This window comes from Pristiophorus japonicus, chromosome 9, assembly GCF_044704955.1.
Source record: "Pristiophorus japonicus isolate sPriJap1 chromosome 9, sPriJap1.hap1, whole genome shotgun sequence".
Classification (NCBI taxonomy): domain Eukaryota; kingdom Metazoa; phylum Chordata; class Chondrichthyes; family Pristiophoridae; genus Pristiophorus; species Pristiophorus japonicus.
In genome coordinates this window covers 148,639,909-148,667,517 of record NC_091985.1, presented here as the reverse complement: position 1 = coordinate 148,667,517, position 27,609 = coordinate 148,639,909, and the positions used below count along the sequence as shown (strand labels likewise).

The 27,609-nt window shown below is 47.7% G+C and overlaps 1 protein-coding gene across 1 annotated transcript in view; it reads left to right on the top strand.

Moving 5' to 3' along the window:
• usta (uronyl 2-sulfotransferase a) overlaps positions 1-23,463 on the top strand; it is a 109,415-nt gene extending 85,952 nt beyond the window's left edge. Inside the window, exon 9 of the transcript XR_011595049.1 lies at positions 23,386-23,463. The gene's annotated coding sequence lies outside the window, so the exon portion shown is untranslated. The remainder of the gene's footprint in view (positions 1-23,385) is intronic.
• Positions 23,464-27,609: the final 4,146 nt, after the last annotated feature.

The following is a 27,609-nucleotide window of genomic DNA, read 5'->3' as shown; positions in this document are numbered from 1 at the left end:
GTGCCAGGCAATGACTATCTCCATCAAGCGAGAGTCTAACTACCACCACTTGACATTCAACGGCATTACCATCGTTGAATCCCCCACCATTAACCAGAAACTTAACTGGACCAGCCAGATAAATACTGTGGCAACAAGAGCAGGTCATAGGCTGGGTATTCTGCAGCGAGTGTTTCACCTCCTGGCTCCCGAAAGCCTTTCCACCATCTACAAGGCACAAGTCAGGAGCATGATGGAATACTATCCACTTGCTTGAAAGAGTGCAGCTCCAACAACACTCAAGAAGCTCAACACCATCCAGCACAAAGCAGCCAGCTTAAACATTCACTCCCTCCATCACCGTTGTACTTTGGCTGCGGTGTGTACCCTCTACAAGATGCATTGCAGCAACTCACCAAGGCTTCTTCAGCAGCACTTCCCAAACCTGCGACCTTTACCACCTAGAAGGACATGGGCAGCAGGCGCATGGGAACACCATCACCTCCACGTTCCCCTCCAAGTCACACACCATCCTGATTTGGAAGTATAAGGCCGTTCCTTCATCGTCGCTGGGACAAAATTCTGGAACTCCTTAACACGACTGTGGGACCTTCACCACACGGACTGCAGCAGTTCAAGAAGGCGGCTCACCACCATCTTCTCGAGGGTAATTAGGGATGGGCAATAAATGCTGATCTTGCCAGTGACGCCCACATCCCATGAACGAATAAAAAAATAATGAAATGCCATGGAGGAATAAAGAGATGTGTAAAATTGAAACAGAAGAAAAAGGCATATAGACAATAAAGGAGAGAATGACAAAAGAGAATATGAAGAGATGAGGAAAGAAGCAAAAAAAAACAAGAAAGCAAAGAGAAAGTATAAATTAAAGTATGAAGGAATATAAAAAGAAATAAAGTATTATTATCATCATCATCATCATAGGCAGTCCCTCGAAATCGAGGAAGACTTGCTTCCACTCCCAAAGTGAGTTCTTTGGTGGCTGAACAGTCCAACACGAGAGCCACAGACCCTGTCACAGGTGGGACAGATATTCTTCGGGGGAAGGGGGTGGGGCAGTAGGACTGATTTACCACATGCTCCTTCCGCTGCCTGCGCCTGATCTCTTCACACTCGCAATGTTGAGATTCGAAGAGCCCTCCCGGATGCACTTTCTCCACCTAGGGCGGTCTTCGGTTAGTGTCTCCCAGGCGTCAGTGGTGATGTCACACTTCACCAGGGAGGCTTTGAGGGTGTCTTTGTACCGTTTCCGCTGCCCACATTTGGTTCGTTTGCCATGAAGGAGTTCCGCATAGAGCAGTTGTTTAGGGAGTCTCGTGTCTGGCATGCGAACTAAGTGGCCTGCCCAACGAAGCTGATCTAGCATGGTCAGTGCTTCAATGCTGGGGATGTTAGCCTGGGCGAGGACACTGATATTGGTGCATCTGTCCTCCCAGGGGATTTGCAGGATCTTTCGGAGACATCGTTGGTGATATATCTTCAGCAACTTGATGTGTCTTCTGTAAATCGTCCATGTCACTAACCCATATAGGAGGGTGGGAATTACTACAGCCCTGTCGACCATGAGCTTGGTGGTAGGTTTGAGGGCTTGGTCTTCGAACACTCTTTTCCTCAGGCGGCCGAAGGCTGCACTGGCGCATGGGAGGAGATGTTGAATCTCCGCGTCACTGTCTGCCTTCATTGACAAGAGGCTCCCGAGGTATGGAAAGTTGTCCACGTTGTCGAGAGCCGCGCCGTGAATCTTGATGACTGGGGGCCAGTGCTGTGCGGTGAGGACAGGTTGGTGGAGGACCTTTGTCTTCCGGATGTTAAGCGTAACGCCCATGCTTTCATATGCCTCGGTGAATACATTGACTATATCCTGGAGTTCAGTCTCCGAATGTGCGCATTCGCAGGCGTCGTCCACTTACTGCAGTTCAACGACAAAGGTTTGGGTGGTCTTGGACCTGGCCTGGAGGCGGCGTAGGTTAAACAGCTTCCCACTGGTTCTGTAGTTTAGTTCCACTCCGGCGGGGAGCTTGTTGACAGTGAGGTGGAGCATGGCGAGGAAGATTGAAAAGAGGGTTGGAGCGATGACGCAGCCCTGTTTGACCCCGGTTCGGACATGGAATGGATCTGTAATGGATCCACTGGTAAGGATCACAGCCTGCATGTCGTGGAGCAGACAAAGAATGTTGACAAACTTTTGGGGGCATCCAAAACGGAGGAGGACGCTCCATAAGCCCTCACGTATTCTACAGACACATAAATAACAAAATAAAAATTAGAATAGGGATAGGGCCACTCCAGGATGCACAAGATAAACTCAGGTAATGACAGCAAAATGGCAGAAATATTGATTTGGTACTTGGCCTCAGAATTTACCAGGGGGACATGATATTTGAAGAAGTGATCAAAAAAGATATAAAGACATTTAAGATAGAAAAATAAGGAGATAATTGATAACCTAATCAAACTTGGGGAGGATAAAACCCCTGGTCTAAAATGGATTGCATCCACGCATTCTAAAAGACACTAAGGTAGAGACAGCAGAGGCATTATTACATGTGTATAAAAATGCATTAAAAAAGGAATGCCAGAGGACTGGCGGACAGCTAATGTGATTCCTGTTATGTTCAGAATAACTCCACAAGACTGTATACTGTAAGCTCAAACTGATGTGACCTTAGTCTCTTTAATAAAACTCCAGAGGGTCAAAGCAGCATGGCAGACAACCTTTTATATTTGCTTGCACGAGATTGCAGGTGACCCTTGGGTCTCCAACAGGTGCGCCCTCTGGTGGCAAGTCTTACACATTGGTAAAGTTGACATACATAACATCACTCCCCACCCCAAAGTCTTAAATATAAGTTCTTTACAAGTTGAGGCAATCCGGGGCCCTTCGCTCCCGGGTTGATCACCTGAGTTGAAGTCCTGGCATGGGTGAGTTGGTTGGATCATTGCTGCACTGCAGCGCGGCTGGTCTGATTGGACTGTCGGGCATGGTGGGTTCATCCTCGTGATTGACAGCGAGGTCAATTGCTAGTTTGGTGTGTGTTGGTGGATCAATGATGGTACTGTCCTCTTCAAACTGTTCTTCGTTGTCAGTGAATTGCAGTTTGGTCTGATCCAAATGATTCGGTGGCAGTCGGGAGCAGCGTCAAGGAGGTTCGTTGGTGAGGCCTATAAAAGGCACAGCAGGGAGTCCGGGGCCCAGCGTCGGTGGCAGTCGGGAGCAGCGTCAAGGAGGTTCGTTGGTGAGGCCTATAAAAGGCACAGCAGGGAGTCCGGGGCCCAGCGTCGGTGGCAGTCGGGAGCAGCATCGAGGAGGTTCGTTGGTGAGGCCTATAAAAGGCACAGCAGGGAGTCCGGGGCCCAGCGTCAGCGGCAGTCGGGAGCAGCGTCGAGGAGGTGCGTTGGTGAGGCCTAAAAAAGGCACAGCAGGGAGTCCGGGGCCCAGCGTCGGCGGCAGTCGGGAGCAGCGTCGAGGAGGTGCGTGGCGAGGCCTAAAAAAGGCACAGCAGGGAGTCCGGGGCCCAGCGTCGGCGGCAGTCGGGAGCAGCGTCGAGGAGGTGCGTGGCGAGGCCTAAAAAAGGCACAGCAGGGAGTCCGGGGCCCAGCGTCGGTGGCAGTCGGGAGCAGCGTCGAGGAGGTTTGTTGGTGAGGCCTATAAAAGGCGTACTTGTGCAGCTACAGGGAGAAGGCAAAAAAAAAAGTAGAAAGAAACAGAAAGGTGACGTCACAGCCAAGGAGATAAGTGATTGGCTGGATTGGTGAGTAGTTTTTCTTTTTTCTCTTCTATTACAGTGAGTAAACTTTAGCATTGTTGTTGCCAATTTAAGTGTATCTAAGGGTTAAGTCATGGCAGGAGAGCTCGGTCACGTGATATGCTCCTCCTGTACCATGTGGGAACTCAGGGACACTTCCGGTGTCCCTGACGACTACGTGTGCGGGAAGTATGTCCGTCTCCAGCTCCTGACGGTCCGCGTTGCGGAATTGGAGCTGAGGGTGGATTTACTCTGGAGCATCCACAATGCTGAGAATGACGTGAGTAGCACATGTAGCGAGCTGGTCTTACCACAGGTGAAGGGTCCACAGTCGGCTAGGGAATGGAAGACCAGCAGGAAGAGCAGTGCAAGGAAGGTAGGGCAGGGGTCCCCTGCGGTCATCACCGTGCAAAACAGATACACCGTTTTGAGTACTGTTGAGGGGGATGACTCATCAGGGGAGGGCAGCAGCAGCCAAGTTCATGGCACCGTGGCTGGCTCTGCTGCACAGGAGAGCAGGAAAAAGAGTGGGAGAGCGATAGTGATAGGGGATTCGATTGTAAGGGGAATAGATAGGCGTTTCTGCGGCCGCAACCGAGACTCCAGGATGGTATGTTGCCTCCCTGGTGCAAGGGTCAAGGATGTCTCTGAGCGGGTGCAGGACATTCTAAAAAGGGAGGGAGAACAGCCAGTTGTCGTGGTGCACATTAGTACCAACGACATAGATAAAAAAAGGGATGAGGTCCTACAAGATGAATTTAAGGAGCTAGGAGCTAAATTAAAAAGTAGGACCTCAAAAGTAGTAATCTCGGGATTGCTACCAGTGCCATATGCTAGTCAGAGTAGGAATCACAGGATAGTGCAGATGAATACGTGGCTTGAGCAGTGGTGCAGCAGAGAAGGATTCAAATTCCTGCGGCATTGGAACAGGTTCTGGGGGAGGTGGGACCAATACAAACCGGACGGTCTGCACCTGGGCAGGACTGGAACCAATGTCCTAGGGGGAGTATTTGCTAGTGCTGTTGGGGAGGAGTTAAACTAATATGGCAGGGGGATGGGAACCAATGCAGGGAGACAGAGGGAAACAAAAAGGAGACAAAAGCAAAAGACAGAAAGGAGATGAGTAAAAGTGGAGGGCAGAGAAACCCAAGGCAAAAAACAAAAAGGGCCACTGAATATAAAGGGGCTGTAGGAGGGGTCAAAACTAGAAATCATGGTTTAAAAACTAGGATCAAAACACTCTACCTAAACGCACGCAGCTTTCAAAATAAAGTAAATGAGTTGACGGCACAAATCATTACAAATGGGTATGATTTGGTGGTCATTACAGAAACATGGCCAAGACTGGGAATTAAACATACAGGGGTATCTGACGATTAGGAAAGATAGACAAGAAGGGAAAGGAGGTGGGTAGCTCTGTTAATAAAGGATGATATCAAGGCAGTTGTGAGAGACGATATTGGCTCTAATGAACAAAATGTTGAATCTTTGTGGGTGGAGATTAGAGATAGTAAGGGGAAAAAGTCACTGGTGGGCGTAGTTTATAGGCCCCCAAATAATAACTTCACGGTGGGGCGGGCAATAATCAAGGGAATAATGGAGGCATGTGAAAAAGGAACGGCAGTAGTCATGGAGGATTTTAACCAACATATCAATTGGTCAACTCAAATCGCACGGGGTAGCCTGGAGGAGGAATTCATAGAATGCATACGGGATTGTTTCTCAGAACAGTATGTTACAGAACCTACAAGGGAGCAAGCTATCTTAGATCTGGTCCTGTGTAATGAGACAGGAATAATAAACGATCTCCTCGTAAAAGATCCTCTCGGAATGAGTGATCACAGTATGGTTGAATTTGTAATACAGATTGAGGGTGAGGAAGTTGTGTCAGAAACGAGCGTACTATGCTTAAACAAAGGGGACTACAATGGGATGAGGGCAGAGTTGGCTAAAGTAGACTGGAAACACAGACTAAACGGTGGCACAATTGAGGAACAGTGGAGGACTTTTATGGAGCTCTTTCATAGTGCTCAACAAAAATATATTCCAGTGAAAAAGAAGGATGGTAAGAGAAGGGATAACCAGCCGTGGATAACCAAGGAAATAAAGGAGAGTATCAAATCAAAGACCAATGCGTATAAGGTGGCCAAGGTTCGTGGGAAACTAGAAGATTGGGAACATTTTAAACAACAGCAAAGAATGACTAAAAAAGCAATAAAGAAAGGAAAGATAGATTACGAAAGTAAACTTGCGCAAAACATAAAAACAGATAGTAAAAGCTTTTACAGATACATAAAACGGAAAAGAGTGACTAAAGTAAATGTTGGTCCCTTAGAAGATGAGAAGGGGGATTTAATAATGGGAAATGTGGAAATGGCTGAGACCTTAAACAATTATTTTGCTTCGGACTTCACAGTGGAAGACACAAAAACCATGCCAAAAATTGCTGGTCACAGGAATGTGGGAAGGGAGGTCCTTGAGACAATCACTATCACTAGGGGGCTAGTGCTGGACAGGCTAATGGGACTCAAGGTAGACAAGTCCCCTGGTCCTGATGAAATGCATCCCAGGGTATTAAAAGAGATGGCGGAAGTTATATCAGATGCATTCGTTATAATCTATCAAAATTCTCTGGACTCTGGGGAGGTACCAGCGGATTGGAAAGCAGCTAATGTAACGCCTCTGTTTAAAAAAGGGGGCAGACAAAAGGCAGGTAACTATAGGCCCGTTAGTTTAACATCTGTAGTGGGAAAAATGCTTGAAGCTATCATGAAGGAAGAAATAGCGGGATATCTAGATAGGAATAGTGCAATCAAGCAGACGCAGCATGGATTCATGAAGGGGAAAATCATGTTTAACTAATTTACTGGAATTCTTTGAGGATATAACGAGCATGGTGGATAGAGGTGTACCGATGGATGTGGTGTATTTAGATTTCCAAAAGGCATTCGATAAGGTGCCACACAAAAGGTTACTGCAGAAGATAGAGGTACGCGGAGTCAGAGGAAATGTATTAGCATGGATAGAGAATTGGCTGGCGAACAGAAAGCAGAGAGTCGGGATAAATGGGTCCTTTTCGGGTTGGAAATCGGTGATTAGTGGTGTGCCACAGGGATTGGTGCTGGGACCACAACTGTTTACAATATACATCGATGACCTGGAAGAGGAGACAGAGTGTAGTGTAACAAAATTTGCAGATGACAAAGATTAGTGGGAAAGCGGGTTGTGTAAAGGACACAGAGAGGCTGCAAAGAGGTTTGGATAGGTTAAGCGAATGGGCTAAGGTTTGGCAGATGGAATACAATGTCGGAAAGTGTGAGGTCATCCACCTTGGGGAAAAAAACAGTAAAAGGGAATATTATTTGAATGGGGAGAAATTACAACATGCTGCGGTGCAGAGGGACCTGGGGGTCCTTGTGCATGAATCCCAAAACGTTAGTTTGCAGGTGCAGCAGGTAATCAGGAAGGTGAATGGAATGTTAGCCTTCATTGCGAGAGGGATGGAGTACAAAAGCAGGGAGGTCCTGCTGCAACTGTATAGGGTATTGGTAAGGCCACACCTGGAGTACTGCGTGCAGTTTTGGTCACCTTACTTAAGGAACGATATACTGGCTTTGGAGGGGTTACAGAGACGATTCACTAGGCTGATTCCGGAGATGAGGGAGTTACCTTATGATGATAGATTGAGTAGACTGGGTCTTTACTCGTTGGAGTTCAGAAGGATGAGGGGTGATCTTATAGAAACATTTAAAATAATGAAAGGGATAGACAAGATAGAGACGGAGAGGTTGTTTCCACTGGTCGGGGAGACTAGAACTAGGGGGCACAGCCTCAAAATACGGGGGAGCCAATTTAAAACCGAGTTGAGAAGGAATTTCTTCTCCCAGAAGGTTGTGAATCTGTGGAATTCTCTGTCCAAGGAAGCAGTTGAGGCTAGCTCATTGAATGTATTCAAGTCACAGATAGATAGATTTTTAACCAATAAGGGAATTAAGGGTTACGGGGAGCGGGCGGGTAAGTGGAGCTGAGTCCACGGCCAGATCAGCCATGATCTTATTGAATGGCGGGGCAGGCTCGAGGGGCTAGATGGCCTACTCCTGTTCCTAATTCTTATGTTCTTATGTTCTTATGTGTCTGCACGTTTGTCCATTCAAAAGTTTGACAACAAACACTCTATTCCCCTCTTTGGCTAAGACAGGGACAGCAACCCATTTGGGACCATGACCGTAATTAAGAACAAACACGGGGTAATTAACCTCAATGTCAAACGATACAGCCATGCGATCGTGGTACGCCGGGTTTCTACATGATCATTGAGATCTGGGTGGACTAAGGAGAGCCTGGTTTTGAGTGCTCTCTTCATTAACAATTCTGCAGGGGGATCCCCGGTATGCGAGTGGGGTCGTGTCCGGTAGCTGAGCAGAACCCGAGATAACCGGGTCTGCAGGGAACTGTCCGTCATGCGTTTCAAGCTCTGCTTGATAGTTTGGACTGCCCATTCCGCTTGACCATTGGATGCGGGTTTAAAAGGGCAGACCTGACATATTTGATGCCATTGCAGGTCATGAACTCGTTGAATTCTGAGCTGGTGAAACATGGTCCATTGTCACTGACAAGGACGTCGGGCAAACCATGGGTGGCGAACATGGCCCAGAGGCTTTCAATGGTGGCAGTGGATGTACATGATGACATTATTACACATTCAATTCATTTAGAGTAAGCATCCACTGCTACTAAGAACATCTTTCCGAGAAAGGGGCCAACGAAATCTACGTGGACCCTGGACCACGATTTGGAGGGCCATGACCACAGACTTAGTGGGGCCTCCCTTGGTGCATTGCTCAACTGTGTGCAAGTGTTACATTGGTGTACGCATGACTCCAATTCCAAGTCAATGCCGGGCCACCAAACGTGCGACCTGGCGATTGCCTTCATCATGATTATGCCTGTGTTGTGTATCTGTAAAGCATGCACTCCCATGTTCCGTCACCAGGGAGCTCATCCCCTGAAGTCCCCTGGGATCCCAGCATCCCTTGGGAGCACTGTATCTAAGCCGGCCCACAAGACCTGTTCCTCACTCTGGAGTGTCTTATTAAAAACTGAGGTCATTGTTACTTTAACCTCCCTGTGTGCAGCCTCATCTGTGTTAGGGACACAATAACTGGCGACGAGATTACGAATCCAACGCAAAGATGCAGCAAACTGTGGGCATCCTGGAGAAGTTCTCGGCGGGTGAGGACTGGGAAGCCTATGTCGAATGGCTAGACCAGTACTTTGTAGCCAATGAGCTGGACGGAGAAGGAAGTGCTGCAAAAAGGAGAGCGATCCTCCTCACTGTCTGCGGGGCACCGACCTACAGCCTCATGAAGAATCTTCTGGCTCCGGTGAAACCCACAGATAAGTCATATGGGGAGCTGTGTACACTGGTTCTGGAGCATCTTAACCCGAGGGAGAGCGTGCTGATGGCGAGGTATCAATTCTACACGTGCCAGCGATCTGAAGGTCAAGAAGTGGTGAGCTACGTCGCCGAGCTAAGGCAACTTGCAAGACAATGTGAGTTTTATGGCTACCTGGAGCAAATGCTTAGAGACTTTTTTTACTGGGCATTGGCCACAAGACCATGCTACGAAAACTTTTGACTGTAGAGACACCGACCCTCAGTAAGGACATTGCGATAGCACAGGCGTTTATGTCCACCAGTGATAACACCAAACAAATCTCTCAACACACAAGTGCTAGCAATGTTCATAAATTAACTGGAACTGTGTTTGCGAGCAGAAATGTACAGGGCAGAACCCACGAGTCTGCAACTGCCAGAAGGCCTCAGGTGACCCAGATGACTGAGAGTCCCCGACATAGGATAAATGCAAGGCAATTCACACCTTGTTGGCGTTGTGGAGGCTTCCTTTCAGCCTATTCATGCCACTTCAAAGGGTATGTTTGCAAGAGCTGTGGAACAATGGGGCACCTCCAACGAGCTTGCAAATGAGCTGCAAGCTCTGCAAAACCTGCTAACCACCACGTGGTAGAGGAAGATCGGTCCATGGTGGATCAAAGCAATTTCGAGCCTCAGAGAGAGGAGGCAAATGCTGAAGTACATGGGGTGCACACATTTTCGACGAAATGTCCACCTATAATGCTAAATGTAAAATTGAATGGTTTACCCATAGCCATGGAACTGGACACTGGCACCAGCCAATCCATCATGAGTAAAAAGATGTTTGCGAGACAAGGCATTCAGACCAGCCCTGAGCACCATCCACATGAAACTGACAACGTACACCAAAGAGCTTATCACTGTACTGGGCAGCGCCATGGTCAAGGTCACCTACGAGGGCACGGTGCACGAACTGCCAGTCTGGATAGTCCCGGGCGATGGCCCCACACTGCTTGGAAGGAGCTGGCTGGGCAAAAACTGGGATGACATCCGAGCGTTATCACATGTCAATGAGGCCTCATGTACCCAGGCTCTTAACAAATTTCCTTCCCTTTTTGAGCCAGGCATTGGAAACTTTTCCAGGGTGAAGGTGCAGATCCACTTGGTCCCAGAGGCACGACCCATTCACCACAAGGCGCGAGTGGTACCTCACATGATGAGGGAGAGAGTGGAAATCGAGCTGGACAGGCTGCAATGCGAGGGCATCATCTCCCCAGTGGAATTCAGCGAGTGGGCCAGCCCGATTGTTCCAGTACTCAAAAGTGATGGCACGGTCAGGATTTGCGGCGATTATAAAGTAACTATTAATCGTTTCTCGCTACAGGACCAATACCTGCTACCTAAGGCAGATGACCTATTTGCGACGCTGGCAGGAGGCAAGACGTTCACCAAGCTCGACCTGACTTCGGCCTACATGACGCAGGAGCTGGAGGAGTCTTCACCTGCATCAACACGCACAAGGGACTGTTCATCTACAACTGATGCCCGTTTGGAATTCGGTCGGCTGCAGCGATCTTCCAGAGAAACATGGAGAGCCTATTCAAGTCGGGACCACGCACGGTGGTCTTTCAAGACGACATATTGGTCACAGATCAGGACACCGCCGAGCACCTACACAACCTGGAGGAGGTCCTCCAGCGACTGGATCGTGTAGGGCTGTGGCTGGAGAGGTCGAAATGTGTCTTGATGGCAATAGAAGTTGAGTTTTTGGGGAGAAAGATCGTGGCAGATGGCATACGGCCCACAGACGCCAAGACAGAGGCTATCAGGAACATGCCCAGGCCACAGAACGTCACGGAGCTGCTGTTGTTCCTGGAACTCCTCAACTATTTCTGGTAACTTCCTACCAGGGTTAAGCACCCTTTTAGAGCCACTACATGTGTTATTGCGCAAAGGTGAGAACTGGGTATGGGGAAAAAAACAAGTAATTGCTTTTGAGAAAGCCAGAAACATTTTATGCTCCAACAAGCTGCTTGTATTGTGTAACCCGTGTAAAAGACTTGTGCTAGCATGTGACGTGTCGTCGTATGGAGTCGGGTGTGTATTACAACAAGCTAACGTTGCGGGGAAGTTGCAACCTGTCGCCTATGCGTCCAGGAGCTTGTCTAAGGCCGAGAGGGCCTACAACATGATTGAGAAAGAGGCATTAGCGTGTGTGTTCGGGGTAAAGAAAATGCATCAGTACCTGTTTGGCCTCAAATTTCACAAGCCCCTCACATCCCTGTTCGCTGAAAACAAGGGGATAAATACTAATGCCTCAGCCCACATACAATGGTGGGCACTCACGCTATCAGCATATAATTATACCATCCGCCACAGGCCAGGCACCGAGAACTGTGCGGATGCTCTCAGTCGGCTACCATTGCCCACCATGGGGGGTGGAAATGGCACAGCCTGCAAACTTGTTGATGGTGGCGCAGCCCGCAGACTTGTTGATGGCCATGGAAGCGTTTGAAAATGATAAATCACCTGTCACGGCCTGCCAAATTAGGACTTGGACCAGCCAAGATCCTCTGCTGTCCCTAGTAAAAAAACAGTGTACTGTATGGGAGCTGGGCCAGCATCTCCGTTGAAATGCAAGAGCCAATCAAGCCGTTCCAGCGGCGAAAGGACGAGCTGTCCATTCAGGCAGACTGCCTGTTGTGGGGTAACCGCGTATAGTGCTACCCAAAAAGGGCAAGGAGACGTTCATCTCGGATCTCCACAGCACACATCCGGGTATAGTAATGATGAAAGCGATAGTTAGATCCCACGTGTGGTGACCCGGTATCGACTCTGACTTAGAGTCCTGTGTACGGCAATGCAGCGTATGTGCTCAGTTGAGCAACGCGCCCAGAGTGGCACCACTAAGTTTGTGGTCCGGGCCCTCCAGACCATGGTCGAGAATCCATGTCGACTATGCGGGCCTGTTTCTCGGTAAAATGTTCCTGGTGGTGGTGGTTGCTTTTTCAAAATGGATTGAATGTGAAATAATGTCGGGAAGCACCGCCACCGCCACCATTGAAAGCCTGAGGGCCATGTTTGCCACCCACGGCCTGCCTGACATACTGGTCAGTGACAACGGGCCATGTTTCACCAGTGCCGAATTTAAAGAATTCATAACCCGCAATGGGATCAAACATATCACCTTGGCCCCGTTTAAACCAGCCTCCAATGGGCGGGCAGAGTGGGCGGTACAAACCATCAAACAGAGCCTTAAACGAGTCACAGAAGGCTCACTCCAAACCCGCCTGTCTCGAGTACTGCTTAGCTACCGCACGAGACCCCACTCGCTCACAGGGGTGCCCCCGGCTGAGCTACTCATGAAAAGAACACTTAAAATCAGACTCTCGCTGGTTCACCCCAACCTGCATGATCAGGTAGAGAGCAGGTGGCAGCAACAAAATGTAAACGATGGTTGGGCCACTGTGTCACGGGAAATTGATCTGAATGACCCTGTGTATGTGCTAAACTATGGACATGGTCCCAAGTGGATTGCAGGTACGGTGATAGCTAAAGAAGAGAATAGGGTGTTTGTAGTCAAACTAGACAATGGACAAATTTGCAGAAAGCACCTGGACCAAGCGAGGCTGCGGTTCGCAGACTGCCCTGAACAACCCACAGCAGACACAACCTTTTTCGATCCCACAACACACACCCAAAGGATCAACAACACCACGCCGGACCAGGAAATCGAACCCATCACGCCCAACAGCCCAGCAAGGCCAGGCTCACCTAGCAGTCCTGCAGGACCAACAACATGCCAGCCCAGCAAGGGCACAGCCAACACACCAGAACAGACATTTGTACCGAGGCGGTCCACCAGGGAAAGAAAGGCTCCCGACCGCCTCACCTTGTAAATAGTTTTCACTTTGACTTTGCGGGGGGAGTTATGTTGTGTATCTGTAAAGCCTGCACTCCCATGTTCCGCCACCAGGGAGCTCATCCCCTGAAGTCCCAAGGGATCCCAGCATCCCTTGGGAGCACTATATATAAGCCGGCCCCAAAGGCCTGTTCCTCACTCTGGAGTGTCTTATTAAAGACTGAGGTCACTATTACTTTAACCTCCGTGTGTGCAGTTTGTGGTCGGTTTTGAGCTCGAACCGGAGTCCAAATAGGTATTGGTGCATTTTCTTAACCCCGTATATGCATTCTAATGCTTCTTTCTCAACCATTCTATAGGCTTTTTCAGCCTTAGATAATCTTCTGGACGCATATGCAACCGGTTGCAGTTTGCCTGACACATTCGTTTGCTGTAACACACAATCGACCCCGTACGAAGATACATCATAAGCTAGCATTAAACGTTTACACAGGTCATATAATACAAGTAACTTGTTAGAACATAGCAAGTTTCTGGCCTTCTCAAAGGCTGTCTCTTGAGATTTTCCCCAAACCCAGTCGTCACCCTTATGTAGCAATACATGCAAGTTTCCAGCAAAGTGCTCAACCCAGGTAGAAAATTACCAAAATAGTTGAGGAGTCCCAGGAACAAATGCACTCCATCACATTCTGTAGTCTGGGTGCATTCTTGAGGCCTCCGTCTTAGAGTCCGTGGGTCTGATGCCATCTGCCGCAATCTTTCTCCCCAAAAATTTAACCTCTGGCACCAGGAAAAAACACTTCGAACGTTTCAGCCTGAGTCCCACTCTGTCCAGTCGCTTTAGAACCTCTTCCAGGTTGTGCAAGTGTTCGGTGGTGTCACGACCGGTGACCAGGATGTCGTCTTGGAACACAACGATACGCGGAACCAATTTCAACAGACTCTCCATGTTCCTCTGGAATATGGCAGGAGCCGAGCGAATCCCAAAAAGGCATCTGTGGTATATGAACAGTCCTTTGTGCGTGTTGATGCACATCAATCTTTTCGAAGATTCAGCCAGCTCCTGTGTCATGTAAGCAGAGGTTAGATCCAACTTGGTGAACGACATCCCCCCTGCTAACATTGCAAACAGGTCATCCGCTTTGGGTAGTGGGTACTGGTCCTTTAACGAGACTAGATTGATCGTTACCTTGCAGTCTCCGCAGATTCTGACTGTGCCATCGCTTATCAACACTGGAACAATTGGACTAGCCCGCTCATTGAACTTGACTGGCGATGATTCCTTCCATTGAAGTCTGTCCAGTTCGATCTCGACTTTCTCCCGCATCATCTATGGAACCGCTTGGGCCTTGTGATGAATGGGACATGCATCAGGGACTAGCTGGATCTGCACTTTGGCTCCTGTGAAGTTGCTGATGCCTGGTTCAAATAGCAACGGAAATTTGTTTAGAACTTGAGCGCACGAGGCGTCATCCACCGAAGACAGTGCTTTGATGTCGTCCCAATTCCATCAGATCTTTCCTAGCCAGCTTCTGCCGAATAGCGTTGGACCATCGCCTGGTACAATCCATAGTGGTAAATCATGCACAGCTCCATCGTACGATACCTTCACTGCCACACTGCCAATGACTGGTATGAGCTCTTTGGTGTAAGAGCGCAGTTTTGTATAAATCGGGCTTCGTTTTGTTGCTGTGCCTTGTTGCCCCACAGTTTCTCAAAAGCCTTCTGGCTCATAATTGACTGACTCGCCCCTGTGTCCAATTCCATGGAAATTGAAATGCTGTTTAATTTGATTTTCAACATTATCGGAGAGCTTTTGGTGGTGAAGGTGTGTACCCCATACATTTCCTCTTCAGCCTCGGGTTGAGTTGCCTCTCTTACTCGTTCAGCATGATCTGCGTTGGATCGGTCATCTTCTGCCGACTCTGCCACGCGGTGAGTCGCAGCACGCTTGCACATTTGCTGGAGGTGCCATATTGTTTTGCAGCTTTTGCACACGTAGTGCTTGAATCGACACAAATGGGCTTGATAATTACCCCTGCAGCGCCAACATGGTGCTAATGGATTCGCATTCACGCCCCATGGCGGACTCTGAATCATCCTAGGTCTGGTATCTGCAGACGTGTAGGCCCTGCCATGTACAGTTCTGCCTGCTGAAGGCGTTATTTTATGCACAGTACTTGCCGATGAGCTTCAATGCTGAGAAGATATCTGTTTAATGTTATCGTTCGTGGACATGAAAGCCTGGGCTATCCTGATGGCCTTGCTCAGATCTGGGGATTCGGCAGCCAGCAACTTGTGAAGAATATCCTCGTGACTGATTCCAAGCACGAAAAAGTCCCGGAACATTTCCCCCAAAAATCCAGCAAATTCACACGGTCCCGCAAGGCGTCTTAGGTCGGCGACATAGCTCGCCACGTCCTGGCCCTTGGAGCGATGGTGCATATAAAAGCGATACCTGGCTATTAAGATGCTCTCCTTCGGCTTGAGGTGTTCCCGAACCAGTGTGCACAACTCTGCATATGTCTTTTCCGTTGGTTTTGTCGGTGCTAGCAGATTTTTGATGAGGCCATATATCGTAGACCCACAAACGGTGAGGAGAATTGACTTGTGCTTGATCGCTTTACTGTCCTCATCCAGCTCGTTGGCCACGAAGTACTGGTCAAGACGCTCAACGAAGGCTTCCCAATCATCACCCTCAACAAATCTCTCAAGAATACCAACGGCAGCCATAACCGCGTGAAAGTTCGTGATCTGTTACTCGCCGCCAATTGTTATGATCAGAATAACTCCACAAGACTGTGTACTGTAAGCTCAAACTGATGTGACCTTAGTCTCTTTAATAAAACTCCAGAATGCCAAAGCAGCATGGCAGACAACCTTTTATACTTGCTTGCACGAGGCGTGCAGGAGACCCCTGGGTCTCCAATAGGTGCGCCCTCTGGTGGCAAATCTTACACAATTACAAAGTTTACATACATAACAATTCCGATATTTTGAAAAAGGAAATGGAACAAGTCCAGGTAACTATAGACCAGTTAGCTTAACGTTGTGGTTGGAAAGATAATGGAATCTTTACTGAAAGATGTAATAGACAAACATCTTAGAAACCAAAAATATAATAGAGTTGTTAGCATGGATTTGTAGAAGTAACAGAAAAAGTAGGTAAGGGTAATGTGATAAAAGTAATACACTTGGATTTTTAAAAGGCCTTCTATAAAGTACTGCACAGTCGACTCAAGACTAAGGTCAGAGCATGTGGAGTTGGGGACAAGTAACAGAATGGATAGCAATCTGGTTACAAAAGAGAAAAGGGAGTATGGGTTAAGAGCAGACTGGTAAAAGGTGGGAAGTGGTGTTCCACAAGGATCGGTGTTTCTCCACCGATGCTGCTTGACCTTATAGCCTCTAGTTTTGGTCTTCCTCGCAAGTGGAAATACCTTACCTACACCTATCCTATAAAACCCTTTCATAATCTTAAAAGATCTCCATCAGGTGATTCCTCAACCACCTCTTTTCCAGAGAAAAGAGCCCCAGCCTGTTCAATCTTTCCTAATAGGTACAACCTCTCAGTTCTGGTATCATCCATGCAACTCTTTCACCTTCAAGAATTGGACTCAATGCACTAACTGAGGTCTAACCAGTGACTTATAATGGTTGAACATAACTTCCTTGCTTCCAAGGTTTTCCTTGGGACAGAGGAGGCTGAGGGGAGATTTAATTGAGTTGTATAAAATTATGAGGGGCCTAGATAGAGTGGATAGGAAGGACCTATTTCCCTTAGCAGAGGGGTCAACAACCAGGGGGCAGAGATTTCAAGTAATTGCTAGAAGGATTAGAGGGGAGATGAGGAAAGATTTCTTCACCCAGAGGGTGCTGGGGTCTGGAACTCACTGCCTGAAAGGGTGGTCGAGGCAGAAACCCTCACTACATTTAAAAAGTACTTGGCTGTGCACTTAAAGTGCTGTAATGTACAGGATTGGACCGAGTGCTGGAAAGTGGGCTTCGGCTGGGTAGCTGTTTTTCAATGAGCAGGGAGACGGTGGGCCTGCTGTGTGCTGGTTGGGAGGTTTCGATTGGCCAGGCGCACGGGCTCTGTGGGGACTCTCGCGGTGTTTGCCCCGCCAGCTCTCGCGAGGTTTTGCCGCCAGGCCCCGCCATGTTGTGCTGGTATTTTGGTTTCGCTTGGATCGGTGACGGCCGCGGGTGAGAGCAACCCGGCCGGGTGGGTGGAGCCGGCGGCCATCCCATTGGAGAGAGAGGGGCGGGGGGGGCGGAGCGGCGGTGACGGTAAGGGGGGCGGCGGTGACGGTGGTGGTTGTTGTGTCGCATCGCGCAACCGGGAGTGGAGGTGGGTGGGCGAACCCTGCTGCGGGGCCCGGAATCCGGGACCGGCCGTCACAGTGCGCTCGGGGGCTGTGGGTGCTGGTCACTGCCAGCACCCCTTAGTGTAGGCCCCAGGCCTGAGTTAGTGTGGGTTAGCGTGGCCCGAATACCCTGGCCTCCTGTTAGTGTGGGTCAGTGTGGCCCATACCCAGACCTCCTGTTAGTGTGGGTCAGTGTGGCCCATACCCAGACCCCCTGTTAGTGTGGGTCAGTGTGGCCCGAGTACCCAGACCCTCTGTTAGTGTGGGTCAGTGTGTCCCATACTCAGACCCCCTGTTGGTGTGGTCACTGTGGCCCATACCCAGGCCCCCTGTTAGTGTGGGTCAGTGTGTCCCATACCCAGACCTCCTGTTAGTGTGGGGCAGTGTGGCCCATACCCAGACCCCCTGTTAGTGTGGCCCATACCCAGGCCTCCTGTTAGTGTGGCCCATACCCAGGCCTCCTGTTAGTGTGGGTCAGTGTGGCCCATACCCAGACCTCCTGTTAGTGTGGGGCAGTGTGGCCCATACCCAGATCCCCTGTTAGTGTGGCCCATACCCAGGCCTCCTGTTAGTGTGGGTCAGTGTGGCCCATACCCATACCCAGACCCCCTGTTAGTGTGGCCCATACCCAGACCCCCTGTTAGTGTGGGTCAGTGTGTCCCATACCCAGACCCCCTGTTGGTGTGATCAGTGTGGCCCATACCCAGGCCCCCTGTTAGTGTGGGTCAGTGTGTCCCATACCCAGACCTCCTGTTAGTGTGGGGCAGTGTGGCCCATACCCATACCCAGACCCCCTGTTAGTGTGGCCCATACCCAGGCCCCCTGTTAGTGTGGGTCAGTGTGGCCCGAGTACCCAGGCCCCCTGTTAGTGTGGGTCAGTGTGGCCCGAGTACCCAGACCTCCTGTTGGTGTGGGTCAGTGTGGCCCGAGTACCCAGGCCCCCTGTTAGTGTGGGTCAGTATGGCCCATACCCAGGCCTCCTATTAGTGTGGGTCAGTGTGGCCCGAGTACCCAGACCTCCTGTTGGTGTGGGTCAGTGTGACTCGAGTACCCAGACCCCCTGTTAGTGTGGCTCAGTGTGGCCTGAGTACTCAGGCCCCCTGTTAGTGTGGGTCAGTGTGGCCCGAGTACCCAGACCTCCTGTCACTGTGGATCAGTGTGGCCTGAGCACCCTCTCCTGGTCCCCTGTTAGTGACAGTCAATGTGGCCTGAGTATCCTACCCCAGGTCCCTTGTTAGTGACAGTGTGCCCAAAGTACCTGATTCCAGCTCTCATTATTGGCGCTCAGAGTGGCCCAAATGCTCAGCTTGCACCTTTTGGGCATTTCCTTTGAAACTGCTCGTGAGTTGCTGTTTGCCCAGAGTCAGCAGATATTGTCAGTTGTTCTAATGACAAACTGTAGATTATGCCCTGAGGGTGCGCAGGTGTGAGCTGCATATGATGGGTGGCGAGTTAGATCGCAGTTGACATGCCTAATAATGGAAGATTGCACCAACTCTGTCCTTTTGTGGCAGTCTCAATAATTCACTGCCTGAGCTGGGCAAGTCTCTAGTACATCAGACAACTCGGCTTGTCTCATTACTCAGCCCAGGAGAGGTAGACGTGTCACTGTGGGATTAGGACTCTGAATAGTCCGCTCCAGATAAGCCTGCAAGCCAATGCCCTAACAGTTCGATCCTACCTGGGCAAGCAGCAGGATATTGATCAAACTCCACTAGTGCCTACTTGGTGATCCCTAACCCTTGGTTTCTCTCAGCATTTGCCTAAGTTGATTGGACTCTGAATATGTTGATGGATTTCTTAACCAACTGACCAAAAGAAATATAGAATCTTGCAGCACAGGAGGAGGCCATTTGGCCTGTGCTGGCTCTTAGTAAGAGCTATGTAATTAGTCCCACTCCCCATCTCTTTTCCCACAGCCCTGCAAATGTTTCCTTTTTGATAACTTTGAAAGTTACTACAGGTTGAATCTCTCTTATCCGGAACTCCCATATCCGGAACCATTCCCGGACACCGGGTGGCGCATGCGCAGAACTCCGACATGAACAAATTGAAGTCCTTCCTCGATGTCGGCTCCTGCAATTGCTGGCCTGACCCTGTAATCCACCGCCCCCCCCCCCCCCCCCCCCGTGATCTCTCTGCTGCACTCCCAGGCCCAAGCCAGCCAGCCCTGATATCCCCTTGCTCAGTACCTGTACCATCCAATTTAACGTGACCACCCCTCGTCCAGAAAAATCCCTTATCCGGAACAGGCCAAGTTCCGGATAAGGGAGGTTCAACCTGTACTGAATCTGCTTCCACTTTCAGGCAGCGCATTCCAGATCATTATAGTTCACTATGTAACAAAAGTTCTTCTCATTCCCCTTGGTTCTTTTGCCAATTACCTTAAATTAAAATATGTATTGTAGTTGGTGTTGACTTTGCATGCTGGTGATACTGAAGATGTCTGTACATGGTGAATGTTGCTAACTTTTGTTTGATTGCAACCCATTTCAACGTGTGTGTTTATTTTTCTTCGACATTTAGTGACATTTAAAGAAAAAAACACTTGTATTTATAGAGCACCTTTCAGGATGTCCCAAAGTACTTTACAGCCAAAGAGGTACTTTTGAAGTGTGGTTTCTGTTGTAATGTAACATGGTAGCCAATTTGCACACAGCATGGTCCCACAAACCGAAATGAGATAATGACCAGATAATCTGCTTTTCTTGATGTTGGTTGAGGGATAAATATTGACCAGGACACCAGGGAGAACTCTCTCGCTCTTCGAAATAGTGCCTTGGAATTCAAAAGACGGCGCTTCTGACAATGGAGCACTCCTTCAGTACAGCACTGGAGTGTCAGCCTAGATTTTGTGCTCGAGTCCCTGGAGTGGGTGCTTGACTCTAAGGCGAGTGTGTTACCACTGAGCCACAGCTGGAATTTGACAGGTCTGTTATTTCTGTGAGTCTTACGCCTCTGCAAGAGTCAGCTGAAAGTGACTGGTTGATGAAGGGCAGTGACCCAGGCTTTTTGCGAGAGATGAATCTTAAATTATATATGTGCAGCATTTTGTATCTTTTTAGGCCAAACTCCATGGAAAATTGTATTAGTGTGCTGCAGACTACTGAATGACCTTTCTGGAATTATTGCCTGGTTTCTGAGCTATAAAATTCTTTTGGCCTATCATAGAATGTCCAGCAGAGGAGGTGAGCACTCAGCCCATGAAGTCTGTGCTGGTGTGTTTGTCCACATGAGCCACCTAGTTCAATCTCATTGTCCTGCTCCCTTCCCAGACCCTTTAATGATCTTCCATTTCCAGCAATGATCTAATTCCATTTTTAAGAGACTTTATTGGCAATGCTTTGACCACAATTTGTGACGGAGAATTTAGCCTCCGCATAAAAGGCATTTTTTTTCTAATCTCAACTTTATCTTAAAATCTATCTTCTCTAACCATCGTTTCAATGCGGAGTGGAAACACTACTTACCCTGTGTGGTAATGAAGACCTCTATCTGCTCCCCTTAGAGCAGAGAAGGTTAAAGGAATATTTAATAGAGGTGTTCAAAATTAGATGAGTAGATGGGGAGAAAATTATAGACCAGTTAGCCTAACATCTGTTGTTAGGAAAATGCTAGAGTCCATTATTAAGGAAGCAGTCGCGGGACATTTGGAAAAGCATAATTCGATCAAGCAGAGTCCACATGGTTTTACGAAGGGGAAGTCATGTTTGACAAATTTGCTGGAATTCTTTGAGGATGTAACGAACAGGGTGGATAAAGGGGAACCAGTGGATGTGGTATTTTTGGACTTCCAGAAGGCATTTGACAAGGTGCCACATAAAAGGTTATTGCACAAGATAAAAGTTCACGGGGTTGGGGATGGATAAAGGATTGGCTAACTAACAGAAAACAGAGTGTCGGGATAAATGGATCATTTTCCGGTTAGCAAACGGTCACTATTGGGGATGCCGCAGGGATCGGTGCTGGGTCCTCAATTATTTACAATTTATATTAATGACTTGGATGAAGGGACTGAGTGTAATGTAGCCAAGTTTGCTGATGATACAAAGATGGGTGGGAAAGCAAATTGTGAGAAGGACACACACAAACCTGCAAAGGGATGTAGACATGCTAAGTGAGTGGGCAAAAATTTGGCAGATGGCATACAATGTGGGAAAATGTGAGATTATCCACTTTGGCAGAAAAAATAGAAAAGCAAATTAGAATTTAAATGGAGAAAAATTGCAAAGTGCTGCAGTACAGAGAGACCTCGGGTCCTTGTGCATGAAACACAAAATGTTAGCATGCAGGTACAGCAAGCAATCAAGAAGGCAAATGGAATGATGGCCTTTATCGGAAGGGGGTAGAGTATAAAAGAAGTCCTGCTACAACTGTACAAGGTGTTGCTGAGACCACACGTGGAGTACTGCATGCATGCAGTTTTGGGCTCCTTATTTAAGGAGGGATATACTTGCATTGGAAGCAGTTCAGAGAAGGTTCACGAGGTTGATTCCTGAGATGAAGAGGTTGTCTTATGAAGAAAGGTTGAGCAGGTTATGCCTATACTCATTGGAGTTTAGAAGATTGAGAGGTGATTTTATTGAAACATAGAATATTCTGAGGGGGCTTGACAGGGTAGATGCAGAGAGGATGTTTTCCCTCATGGGGGAATCTAGAACTAGGGGGCGTAGTTTCAGAATAAGGGGTCGCCAATTTAAGACTGCGATGAGGAGTAATTTCTTCTCTGAGGGTCGTGAATTTTTGGAATTCTCTACCCCAGAGAGCTGTGTTGGCTGGGTTGAATAGATTTAAGATGGAGATAGACAGATTTTTGAATGTTAAGGGAGTCGAGGGTTATGGGGAACGGGCGGGGAAGTGGAGTTGTGGCCAAGATCAGATCAGCCATGATATTGAATGGTGGAGCAGGCTCGAGGGGCCAAGTGGCCTACTCCTGCTACTATTTCTTATATTCTTATGAAAGAAAGAACAGGGAAAGGAAATATACCGTAAGCAGGATAGAGTGGGTATTGGTGTACAGTTACACTGGTCATTAAAAGTACCAGTGCAAGTAGATAAGGTCAGGGAAAAGGCAAACAGAATTCCTGGTTTTGTATCTGAATGTAAAAGGAACTTGTATGAAACTGTTAATCCACGATTGGTGTATTATGTACAGTTTTGAGCCCCCCTTTTGTAAGGAGGATATGGTGTAAGGATAGGTATGTATAGATACTTAAGGGCAATAGGGATGTATGTCAATATTCTATATAAACCCCAAAATTAGATTATAGGGATGTGGAAAGAGGGAAGTGTTTGAAGAGGTGGTTGTTGCAAAGGTCAGGGTCTGGTTATCTTTTGGGTGGGGGAAGGGGTGAAGAGCTGTCAGTGACTGGCTGTTGTCCAGTCATCCCAGGTGAGCTCTGTGTCTAGATGTGGTCTGATAGATCTTGCTGCAGTTTGCTTAGCGTTACTGCTCCTGCGCATTTTTCTTACTGGTACCTTAAAAATTCAGGTATTGGTGCCAAAAGGAGCAGCAGCACAAACCTAAGTACAATGGAACCGGCCTACACTACAGCGAGACATGGAGAACACTCAGCCCTCTGGCACAGCGAGGCTCAGAGAACAGGCTGACCTCTGACCTGAATTTTTAAGGTCTTGGTTCGAACCACTTTGGGTATTGGTCTGGGTCGGACTCGCTGTTAATGATTTTGTGTGCTCCTTTTTGTGTCCTCTAAAAGTGAATCATTCAGAAAGGTAGGGCGTGTTCGGTTCTTGGCTGTTTGTCTTGCAGGCTGCAGTGAGAAATCATGAAGGGTGGAGATGTCTTTTTTTTTGTTAACATATAGGATAGGAAGATTTTTAAGAATAATATATAAATGTCAGAAAATAGTTTTGAGGAAGTGGAGAGCTGTTTGTTTGAAGGCAGTGGAGAGTGATGGTTAGGTGAGAGGAAGGTCAAGTGAATTTTTCATATTTTTTTGATATAGGTATGCTATTGTAAATTAATTTGGATTAATATATATTTACTAATTCCCCTCTTGAACATCTATGCAGACGACCACCTTCTGGATCTGGGAGATGCAGTTGGAAGGACAGGGAGCAGGAGTCAGTCACGTGGGAAGAATGAGTCAATCTGAGGCAAGTAAAGAAGAAAGACTTGCATTTATATAGCCTTTCACAACCTTAGAACATCCCAAAGTGCTTTATAGTCACTATTATAATGTAGGAAATACAGCAGACAATTTGTGAACAGCAAGGTCCCACAAACAGCATTGTGATAATGACTAGATCATCTGTTTTAGTGATGTTGGTTGAGAAATTGGCCAGCACACTGGGAAGAACTCACCTGCTCTTCTTTAAAGTAGCACCATGGGATCTTTTACGTCCACATGAGGGGGCAAATGTGACCTCAGTTTAGCGTCTCACCTGAAAACTGGCACCTCTGACAGGGGCTCAGTACTGCACTGGACTATCAGCCTCGATTAGGAACATAAGAACAGGAGTCGGCCATTGAGTCCCTTCAGCCTATTCCATCATTCAGTGAGATCATGGCTGATCTGCAACCTAACTTTATATACCAGTCTTTAGTCCATATCCCTTAATAACTTTGGTTAACAAAAAGCTATCTATCTTCGACTTAAAGGTAACAATTGATTTAGCATCTATTGCCGTTTGTGTAAGAATTCCAAACTTCTACCACCCTTTGTGTGTAGAAGTATTTCCTAATTTCATTCCTGAAAGGTCTGGCTCTAATTTTTAGATTATGCCCCCTAGTCCTAGACTCCCCAAATAGCGGAAATAGTTTCTATCTACCATATCTGTTCCCCTCAATATCTTGAAAACATCGATCACATCATTCCTTAACTGTCTAAATTCCAGGGAATACAATCTCGCTTCATAACTTAACCGTTGAAGTCCAGGTATCATTCTGGTAAACCCTATGCTGCACTCCCTCCAAGGCCAACATATCCTTCTTACGGTGTGGTGCCCAGAACTGCTCTCAGTACTCCAGGTGTTGTCTAACCAGGGTTTTGTAAAGCTGCAGCATAACTTCTACCCCTTGTATGCTCGTTCTCTAGATATTAAGGCCAACATTCCATTAGCCATTTTGATTATTGTCTGTACCTGTTCATGACATTTTAATGATCTATGTACCTGGACCCCCAAGTCTCTTTTGGACCTCTTTAACTTTTTACATTTAGAAAGTACCCGGTTCTATCCTTTTTAGGTCCAAAGTGGATGACCTTCCATTTGCGTACATTGAAATCCATTTGCCACAGTTTTGCCCATTCACTAAATCTGTCTATCACTTTTGTAATGTTATGCTTTCAACTACACTGCCAACATGCCTATCTTTGTGTGATCGGCAAATTTGGATATGTGGCTTTCTATGCCATCATCTAAGTCATTCATAAATACTGTGAATAGTTGAAGCCCCTGCAGGACACCACTAGGCACATCCTGCCAATTTTAGTATCTACCCATTATCCCTACTGGCTGGCTCCTGCCGCTCAGCCAATTTCCTAACCAGGTCACTAATTTTCCCTCTGTTCTGTGGGTTTCTATCTTAGTTAACAGTCTCATATGTGGGACTTTATCAAATGCCTTCTGTAAGTCCATATAAATAACATCCTTATACGTTCCCCTATCCATTACTTCAGTCACCTCCTCAAAAAAGTTTTTTTTAGAGGTGTTCAGTCACCAGAACTAGGGGACATAGTTTCAGAATAAGGGCCCACCCATTTAAAACAGAAATGAGGAGGAATTTCTTCCTGTAAATCTTTGGAGTTCTCTACCCCAGAGAGTTGTGGAGGCTGATCTTTAAATATATTTAACGTGGAGATAGACACATTTTTGTATGATAAGGGAGTCAAGGGTTATGGGGAGCGGACAGGGAAGTGGAGTTGAGGCCAGGATCAGATCAGCCATGATCTTACTGAATGGCGGAGCAGGCTCGAGGGTCCAAATTGCCTACTCCTGCTCCTATTTCTTATGTTCTTATGCTGTTCTTTGAATCTTTGCCATTCGCTAGGATCTGTGCTATGTTTTGCATTTTTGTATGCTTTTACTTTGCTTTACGCTGTCCCCCACCTCTTTAGTAGTTCATGGTTGTTTTTTTGGCAAGTAAAGCTCTTGCCCCTCAGGGGTATAAACTGGTTCTGTATCACCTTGAATTGTTTTTTGAACATCTCCCACTGATCATCTGACGTTTTACCCATCAACAGATTTTCCCAGTTTACTGTGGGTAGTCTCTGTCTCATCATTGAAGTCAGTCATACCCACATCTAGAATCTTAGTGCTGTTTTGCACTTCTCCCTTTCAAATGCTACGTTGTACTCGATCATGTTATCGTTTTGGATAAATGTTCACCAACAGTTAGGCTGTTAGTGAAATCTGGATCATTACTAAATCTAATATGGCATGCTTCCTTGTTGCCTCTAGGACATATTGTTGAAGAAAACTATCCAGGACAGACAAGAAATTCACTACCTTTCTGACAGGTGCTAGTTGCTTATCCGAATCTATATGAAAGTTAAAATCCCACATTAAAACCACTCTGCCTTTAATGCACGCTTGTCTAATCTCGGCATTTATACAATCTAGCACTTCACAGCTGCTATCAGGGGGCCTATACACAACTCCCACTGCAGTCTTAAATCCTTTCCTATTTCTTAATTCCACCCATAAAATCTCCACTGCCTGCTTACCTCTCGTTATATCCTCTCATCATTGAAGTGATTTCATCCTTAATCTCTAAGGCTACTCCTGCCCCTCTGCCATTTTCCTTATCTTCTCTGTAGACCTTATAATCTGGTATCTTTAGTTCCCCATTCTGACCATCTTGCAGCCATGTCTCAGTAATGGCTACCATGTCATGCCCTCCAATTTGAATTTGCGCCTATAGTTCATTCAATTTATTCCTTATGCTCTGTGTGTTTGTATAAAGAATGCTTATTTGAGCCACACACCCCAGCCTGTCCTTCAGCTCTAATGTTTTATTCTCGCGTTTCTTATTTCTCTCTCCTGGTTTAATCACTTTACATCTTTTAGTTTTTCCCTTTACCTGTAGTGCCTAAAGCACAATTTCTGATTGTTACTGTACTCTCTTCCCTTTTGTTTTTCGATTACTATTTGCACTACAATTTCCACCTGAGCCCTCTTCCCCATCCCCCCACACACTAGTTTCATCATAGGTAGTCCCTCTGAATCGAGGAAGACTTCCACTCTTAAAATGAGTCCTTAGGTGGCTGAACAGTCCAATACGAGAGCCACAGTCCCTGTCACAGGTGGGATAGATAGTCGTTGAGGGTAAGGGAGGGTGGGACAGTTTTGCGCGCTCTTTCCGCTGCCTGCGCTTGATTTCTGCACGCTCTCAGCGATGAGACTCGAGGTGCTCAGCGCCCTCCTGGATGCACTGCCTCCACTTAGGGCGGTCTTTGGCCAGGGACTCCCAGGTGTCAGTGGGGATGTTGCACTTTATCAGGGAGGCTTTGAGGGTATTCTTGTAACGGTTCCACTGCCCACCTTTGGCTCGTTTGCCGTGAAGGAGTTCCGAGTAGAGTGCTTGCTTTGGGAATCTCGAGTCTAGCATGCGGACAATGTGGCCTGCCCAGCGGAGCTGATCAAGTGTGGTCAGTGCTTCAATACTGGAGATGTTGGCCTGGTCGAGGGCGCTAATGTTGGTGTATCTGTCCTCCCAGGGGATTTGCAGGATCTTGCGGAGACATCGTTGGTGGTAGACACTTGAGGTGTCCACTGCACATGGTCCATGTCTCTGAGCCATACAGGAGGGCGGGTATTACTACAGCCCTGTAGACCATGAGCTTGGTGGTAGATTTGAGGGTCTGGTCTTCGAACACTCTTTTCCTCAGGCGGCCGAAGGCTACACTGGCGCACTGGAGGCGGTGTTGAATCTCGTCATCAATGTCTGGTCTTGTTGATGAGGGGTTCCCGAGGTATGGGAAATGGTCCACGTTGTCCAGGTCCGCGCCATGGATTTTGATGACTGGCGGGGCAGTGCTGTGCGGCGAGGACCGGCTGGTGGAGGACTTTGTCACGGATGTTTAGCGTAAGGCCCATGCTTTCGTACGCCTCAGTAAATCTGTCAACTATGTCCTGGAATTCAGCCTCTGTATGTGCGCAGATGCAGGCGTCGTCTGCGTACTGTAGCTCGATGACAGAGGTTGGGGTGGTCTTGGACCTGGCCTGTCGACTGCGAAGGTTGAACAGGTTCCCACTGGTTCTGTAATTTAGTTCCACTCCAGCGGGGAGCTTGTT